Below are 8,496 nucleotides of genomic sequence, written 5' to 3' on the forward strand. Positions count from 1 at the left end.
CAGCAGCACTATTTGTAATAACCAAACCCAAAATGACCCAACACCCATCAACAAGAGAACAGTAGAATGGATGAATAAATACACAGTCGCACAGTCATACAACAGAATCCTGCACAGAAACGAGAACCACGCGTAACAACGCGGATGAATCCCACACACGCGATGGTGCTGAAAGGAGGCAGACAGAAGGGGTATGCACGCAGAAAGAATGCACACTGCGCGATTCCACTTAAGTTTAAAAACCAGGCAAAACTAAGCTAACGCATTAGAAGTTAGGCTAGTGGTTACTCCCGCACTTACGATTTAGGTACTTTTCTGAAAAGAAGCTTCTGGGTGGTACCTGAATTGGTGTTTCCAGGTTCGTGAAGTTCAGGGCCGTGCGCAATGTTGCCCAACTGTAGATTCTAGAGGCACAAATGAGGCCGTGGGGTCAGGCTTGGGAGCAGCCCGCCCAGGCCTCTAGTGCCCCTGAACCTCACGGGCTGGGGACGCCTGGGGGGTGACACAAGGTCAGGCAAACCTAGTTGGGTCCTGGTGCTGCCATGTGCTGGCCATGCTCGCAGAGGGTGGAGCAGTGGTTCAGGGAGACCTCTGAATAGAGCGTGCCCACCAGGAGCCGAAAAAAGGACCCAGGTCAGCAAGGGTGTTGGGAGGGGGCTCGAGGTGCAAAGGGACTGCAGCCTCAGCCCAGGGCTTCTCAGCAAGAGGACAGGAGCCAGGCTGGGGACAAGGGCCCTGGAACAGAGCAACAGCCGGTAGCCGCAGCAGGAGGCGAGGGGAGCAGGGGAGGCAGCCTGTCCCCCAGGCCCATGGCTGGATGCGTCCTCAGGAAAACGGGCCCCCCCAGATTGTGCCGTGTTCGAAGGCTCACACTTCAAGACCGGCAAAACTGGCTTTTATTTTCTTATTTTATTCAGGTCAGAATAGTTTATAACACTGTGAAATTTCAGTTGTACATTATTATTTGTCCATCACCGTTCACATGTGCCCCTTTAGTCCTTATGCCCGCTCCCAACCCATTCCCTCTGGTAACCACTAATCTGTAGAGTAGCAAAATGGACTTCTAAAAAACTCTCTTAATGGAGCATTGAGAGAGGAAGAGAACAGGACTCAACGAAATCAAATTGGACAGGCCCCCAGGGCATCGTGGGAGGCGATGATGGAAGATTCTGGTGTCCTCCTTCACTCCTGCTCCTTTGATCAAGAGCAGTCACCATGAAAGGACTGTGGGCGCCCTAACAGTGCCCAAGAGCCGGGGGGATGGGGAGGAGGGGTGGGGCGCACTGAGTTTTGGGGTCAGGCAAGCCTGGACTCCATCATTGAATACTGTTCAGTTTGCCCCAGTTATTTAACCTCTCTGGGTCCAGTTTCCTCGTTTGGGGGAGGGGGCAACACCTACAGTCAGAGCTGTGAGAACTGAATGGGCCCTGTGTGGGTGAGCGCCGACCACAGCCCCAGGCCAGGTGAAGGACTCACTGCTCGGTGGGAGTCCACTTTGGACATTTAAATCTAAGGAACATTAGCTTTTTTTTTTTTTGAGGAAGATTAGCCCTGAGCTAACTGCTGCCAATCCTCCTCTTTTTGCTGAGGAAGACTGGCCCTGAGCTAACGTCCCTGCCCATCTTCCTCTACTTTATACGTGGGACACCTGCCACAGCATGGCTTGCCAAGTGGTGCCATGTCTGCACCTGGGATCCGAACCTGTGAACCTCAGGCCACCGAAGCGGAACGTGAGAACTTAACCATTGTGGCACCGGGCCGGCCCCAAGGAAAATTATCTTTTAATTCAAGACATAATCTGGATTTTAGGCACCATTTGTCCAGTCGTCCTGAGTGTTCTTCCCTCTTTGGTGGGTCAGGCAGAGCCGAGGTCCGACTTGTCTTGTGACTCGGGTGGCCTGCTCCAATGTGCCCGCTGCTCGCCTGGTCTGGGGTCAGAGCTCCTCCCTGGACCGTCTTTGTCCCCCAGCCTGCAACCTGTGACAGTAACACACCGCCTGTGTCCCCACAGTGTCCCGAGGGCTCCGAGGACAGTTGCCATTGCAGTGTCCAGGGCACCTGGCGCAGAGCCAGGCACACAGGGAAGGCAAAGAAAGTGTCCGTCGAAGGAAGGGAAGAGGCGGGGAGGAAGGAGAAGAGGAGAAGAGGGAAGAAAGGAGGAGCAAGGACAGCAATGTGGGGCCAGAACCGTGGCTTCCTCATCCCCCTGCTGCCTCCTGGGCCTCTCCTCAGCCTGGCTGACCCCACCCCTGGAGGCTGCCAGCGGTGCCCACAGGCCTGAGAGGCTGTGTCTGCTCCGAGCTTTTCAAGCCCAGTGCAGCCTCTCTCAGGCCCAGCTGGGTCTGCATCTCACTCAGTCACCTGCCAACTGGCCACAGCATCATCCGGGAGGTAGGACTGCTGACCGGGCCCGCCTCCAGTGTGTGAGCCGATAGGTGCAAACTCCTCAGCAAAGGGCCCACTTCCAGCCATTTCTCATGCATGGTGCTCCTGAGCCGGTCGCCACGGAGGGGACAGTGGGAAGAGCCTGGACCTGGGAGCCAAGGGACTCTGTGCCACCACCTCCTGGCTGTGGGACATCGGGCATGTCACTTAACCTTTCTGAGCTCATCTATGAACTGAAGATAGTATTCCCTGCCTGTACCTACGTCAGAGGATTCCTTCAAAGACCACTACTCATTGCCCCTCCCATGATCCAGGACATCCAGAGTTGCTGATACAGTCGTGCGCCAATGCCCTCATGCATTCTCACCAGGTCCCTATGCGTGGCCTCCCAAATGTGCAGAACTGGTTAAAATGTAGGTTCTGGTTCAGCGGGTCTGGGGTGGGGCCCGAGGTGCTGCATTTCGCACAGCACCCAGTGACCCTGCGACAGCCCTTGAACGCAGAGCTGTAGAGAGAGGTCATCTTAGCCCCACCACAGTGGGGAGGTGACCTGTGTCTCCGTGACAAGTGCCCTGTGCCCCTTGGTGCCTTTGCTTGGGATGCAAACCAGCCTTGAATGAGGTCCTTGCTGCCTGGCCGCTCCTGGCGCCGTGAGCCTGCCTGGCAGCCCAGTGCGTGGACGTCTGCTTAATGCTGAACATCCGGGGTCGCAAGCTCCCGCCTCTGAAAGCATGCTGTGCTCCCGGCTCCCCAGTGCTGCGGCTGGGAAACAGCATTTCCCAATTCAAGGGCCAGCTCGGCAAGATGCCATGCGTGCTCTGTGGTGGCAGCAGCGGAAGCTGGTAGGGGCAGCTGGTGTGGCTGCTCCCTCAACCAGCCGAGAGCTCGCCCAGCCACGCAGCAGCTGGAGGCGCTCTGTCGTCTCTGTCGTCGCGACTGCGTGTGGCGGTGCCCAGGCGCCCAGGAGGGAGGGCAATGGCAGCTCTCCTCCCTCCCAGACAGCCCTTGGTCCCCGGCCCTGCTCTGCTCAGCGATCCCGGCTGCAGGCCTGGGTGCCGGGTCACGCTGAGCCCACCAAGCGTGTTCGTTCCCAGGGCTGCCTTAACAAAGTACCACAAACAGGGTGGCTTCAGACAAGGTGCTTTGTCTCCCAGTTCTGGGAGCCAGAAGTCTGAAGTTGAGTTGTCCTTCCAAAGGCTCTAGGAGAGGACCCCTCCTGCTCCGTCCAGCTCCTGGTAGCCTCAGGCATCCCTCGGCTTATGGCAGCATCACTCCAGGCTCTGCCTCTGTCTTCACACGGTCTTCCCTCTGTGTGTCTGTGTCTCTCCACCAGCCATACTGGATTGAGCCCAGCATATTCCAGTACGACCTCATCTTACCTTGATCACATCTGCAAAAGCTCGATTTCCAATAGGGCCACAGTGATCAGAACTTCAACATATCTTTGGGGGACCCAATTCAACCCATGGCAGGGGGGCAGGGAGCCTTGGGTGCCAGGGATGTCCTGAGTCCCCTGGACAAGGCACCTAACCCTCCAGTCCTCAGCTCGCCCCTCTGTAAGCTGAGAACACAATCCCTCTCCTGCTGCCTCAGAGCAGATGACAGCTGTCCTTTTAAGCCACAGGGGACATGAAAGGGGGCAGAGGGATGGGGCTTGAGTCCCCACTTTGCCACTGACTAGTTGAAGACATCAGCAGGGTCTGAGTCTTTGGTTCTCAGCAACGAGTCGGGGACAATGACATCTACCTGCAGCCCAGCTGTTGAGCATGAAGGACCCCAAGACTCTAAGGGGCCCAGCATGGACCCTGACCCTAGGGATGCTGGAGACACGGAGCTGTGCTCAACCCTTCCCTTCCTCCTCCTCGACTGGGGCCATCCACCCCAAGGAGCCCCAAAGCCCCAGCAGGGGCTCCTCTCATTCTCGACACTTCATTCGCCATCACCAACCCTTGAGGTCGGCCACCCCAGGGGTGGCTTATTTCCCCATGGGCGCTGGAGCTGAGACGGCTACAGGGGGCTGGCTGAAGGCTTCTCCACGGCTAGGCCTTCCCGAGGTGGGTCGCAGGAGGCTGCCTTCATTAAACGCTTCTCCACTCAATTAGGGTTTTCTGTGAAACAGAACATTTTATTAACAGACCTGAAGATAAATTATTACCAGCCACTAATGATTATATTTAAAAAGCAATACATAATTTAGAGCAAGGTTTAAAGAAGTTAAAATACCTGGTGTATTTTTAGTTGGAATGTTTTCGTTGCTAACGAGAGGAACCCAGCTCCATCTAGTTAAAGCAGAAAAGGGAATTTATTGGCTCGTGACTCGAAGAAGTCCGGGGGGCATTGGATTCAGACACACCTGGATGGGAGGGGGCTCACTCTTTATGATGGCAAAGGGCCCCACCTGCACCTCCAGCCTTTCACTCACCACCCACCAACCCCAGGGAGAGACAGGCCTTGTCCCCACCAGCCCCAGCCCAGGGGACGGCTCCAGCATGGGTCCCTCCCATCCTGACCCGGGATGGGGGCTCTGGTTGGTCAGACCTGGGTCCATGCCCACTTCTGGAACTCCTCAGGGCGAGGGAGCACGGGGTGCCCTCTGGACAGGGTGGGGGACTTCACGTTGGGGAGGGGTGGGTCCCTGTGAGAGGGAGCGGGTTCTGCGGCGCTCAAGCTGGGAAGCGCCCTTCCCTGGGCCCTTGAGGAGCCCTCAGCAGCCCTCCTGCGCTGCTCACCCAGACCCTGGATCCATCTGAGGCCTGAGTCACAGACAACAGCTTAGTCATGCTTAGCCAACTTCCCGGAAGCCAGAGGAGCTCGTGAATTGACTCCAGGTCACCGTGGTCTGTGCAAATGCAGTCGTCAGCTCTGCGGACCCCTAGCCCTGGCGGATGGTGCAGGCCGGCCCAGCAGCCGACCAGCCTCGGGCAGCGGGCGCTTGTTAACACGCTTCATCCGGCCTCATCCCCAGAGTCTCAATCAGTGTCCACACTGTTAACTCTGCTCACCCCCGCGAGGACACGGCCTCTGATTGAAACTCCCCTGATTGTGTCTTAGAAGGGCCACTTGTCTCCATCCCTTTATAACTAACGCGAATGGACCTGTGACTGCTGTAATCCTGGGGCCCCGGCCCACTCCTCTGTGTGAGGCAGACTCCCAGCAGCCAAGATTGTCCTGAGGCAGGTGGAGTGCGTCCATGAGGTGAGCCCTAACTGCGCCCACCTGTCCCTTATCTCCCATACTCATAGCCCTTCACAGCCCTCCAGGCCTGTCCACCACATCTCTGGTCCCTCTCCTCGTGCCTGTGAGGCAAGCAGGGAAGGCTTCGTCACACCTTTTTTCTTTCTTTCCTGAGGAAGATTGGCCCTGAGCTAACATCTGTGCCAATTTTCCCGTATTTTGTATGTGGGATGCCTCCGCAGCATGGCTTGATGAGCGATGTGTAGGTCTGTGCCCGGGATCCAAACCAGTGAACCCCAGGTCACCATAGCAGTGCACGCAAACTTAACCACTACACCCCCGGACTGGCCCTGTCACACCATTTTCTGGAGGACAAAAGGCAAGTCATAGAGCCACAAAGTCCCTAAACCCCATTGTGGTGGGGCGAGCTCTGTCCTGGAATCAGTCATATCAGGGTTGGAGTGTCATCTGTACTGGTGACCAATTGGCTGATGCTTTTCTTGACCCTCTCTGAGCCTCATGTGGAAAATAAGGATAATCCTTGAACCCCCAGGGCAGCCAGTGAAGATGAAATGAGACATCGATTGGGAACGTGCGACATAAACCAGAAAGAGCTGTGACCTGGGAGCGTCATCGTCATCTTCGTCATCATTCTGATTAACACCTCTCCTCAGAGGGAGGCCACAAGTGGCAGCCAGCAGGTGACTCAGGAGGCAGCGCCCGTCACAGGCCCCCATCCGCCCAGCACTGGCAGCTGAGTTCCTGCAGGAGAAACAGAGACCTGAGCCACGAGACCCCTGGAACAGGAGCTCCCGCCCGGGTCCGCAGCTGTTCCGGAGTTCAAGAAAATAAGTGCTTCGGGGCATCTCATGGTGAGAGCAGAACACAGTCATTACTGGAAATGACAGCCGCGCTGATGGAGTGCGTTCTTCTCAGCCAAACCCGAAATTACTTGCGCTATTGATGGGGGCCTGATGGGAAGGGCACAAATCCCCCGCAGGGAGCCCTGAAGGCAGGCAGGGCCCGCGGCCCCCACGGCCTGGGAGGCCCCTCCTTCCCCCTCCCTCCATCCCCACCTGCACCATCTCCTAGGGGCCCAGGGGGGCCGTGTCCCAGGGTCCCACAGACAGCAGGTGCTCCATAGGTGTGGTCACGCTTCTTGCTGGATTATGAATGAACTAACCAGCCCTCCCTGCAGATGCTCCTTACTGGTACCCTGTCGCCCGCTCCCCCCGCCCCCCGGGGGGGACCTGGCCGCTGCCCAGTTGCTGTGCTCCTGCAGCAGGCTCTGTGCTCCCAGGTCCCCACCAGGCACTGTTGTATTCCTTTTTGTTGGTAAAATATATTTATTGGTAAAATATATCCAACGAAATATATTTATTGGTAAAATATATCCAACGTAAAACCGACCATTTCAATCATTTTTAAGTGCACAGTTCAGTGGCTTTAAGTACCTTCACATTGTTGTGCAACCATCACCACCATCCATTTCCAGAACTTTTTCACCTCCCCAAACCGAAACTCTGTCCCCATTAAACAACAACTCCCCATGCCCCCTCACTCTGGCCCCTGACAACCACCGTCTACTTTCCGTCTCCATGATCTGACCACTCTAGGGGCCTCACCTAAGCAGAATCATATAGTATTGGGGTTTTTGTTACTGGCTTATTTCACTCAGCGCAATGTCCTCAAGGTTCACCCACCTTGTGCCATGTGCCAGAATTTCCTCCCTTTCTACGGCTGAATAATATTCCATTGTGTGGACAGACTGCATTTTGTTTGTCCATTCGCCCCTCGATGGACAATTGGGTTGCTCCCATCTTCTGGCTGTTGCGAAGATGCTGCTGTGAACAGGGCTGTACAGATGTCTCTTCGAGTCCCAGCTTTTCCATTCTCTGGGGTATGCCCCGAGAAGTGGAATGCTGGATCACATGGGAACTCTACATTTAACTTTTTGGGGTCCCATCCTCCTGTTTTCCACAGCAGCTGCACCAGTTTACATTCCCACCAGCAGAAAGGTTCCAGTTTTGCCACCTCTGGCCAGCACTTGCTACTTTCCCTTTTTTGATGATCCCATCCTAGGGGATGTGAGATGGTATCTCACTGTGGTTGTGCTGCTGTGGGTTTTTTGTGGGTTTTTTTGGTGAGGAAAATTGTCACTGAGCTAACATCTGTGCCAATCTTTCTCTATTTTGTATGCGGGACACCACCACAGCGTGGCTTGATGAGTAGTGTATCTGTCTGCACCCGGAATCTGAACTGGCAAACCCTGGGCCAGTGTAGCAGAGCGCATGAACTTAACCACTATACCACCAGGCCAGCCCCCGTGCTGCTGTGTTTTTTTTTTTTTTTTTTAAAGATTTCATTTTTTTCCTTTTTCTCCCCAAAGCCCCCCGGTACATAGTTGTGTATTCTTCGTTGTGGGTTCTTCTAGTTGTGGCATGTGGGACGCTGCCTCAGCGTGGTCTGATGAGCAGTGCCATGTCCGCGCCCAGGATTCGAACTAACGAAACACTGGGCCGCCTGCAGCGGAGCGCGCGAACTTAACCACTCAGCCACGGGGCCAGCCCCCGTGCTGCTGTGTTTTAAGAACCTGCTTACATGTCTGTCTCCTGTTGGACCAAAATCCCAGGAACAAGACCCCTCCGCACCCAGCAGGGCGCCTGCCCAGGCTCGGACGTTTGTGGCAGTGAGGCTGTGTCCCTGCTGAGTTCAACGCTGCCTGACACCACCACCTGTTTCCTGCCAGCCCCCACCCGCCACTCCAGACAACCACTTATTCCCCCCACTCCCCGTCTCCAGGGGAACAGCCTGGCATTCTCCCGGCTCCTGCAAGCCGCAATTTACTCTTCAAATTGCCAAACTGTTTACCAACAGCAGAATCTCCTTCACACTCTGCTGATCCGCAAAACCAGTAATTATCCGGAGCCCGGCCGC

Source organism: Equus quagga, chromosome 5, assembly GCF_021613505.1.
Source record: "Equus quagga isolate Etosha38 chromosome 5, UCLA_HA_Equagga_1.0, whole genome shotgun sequence".
Classification (NCBI taxonomy): domain Eukaryota; kingdom Metazoa; phylum Chordata; class Mammalia; order Perissodactyla; family Equidae; genus Equus; species Equus quagga.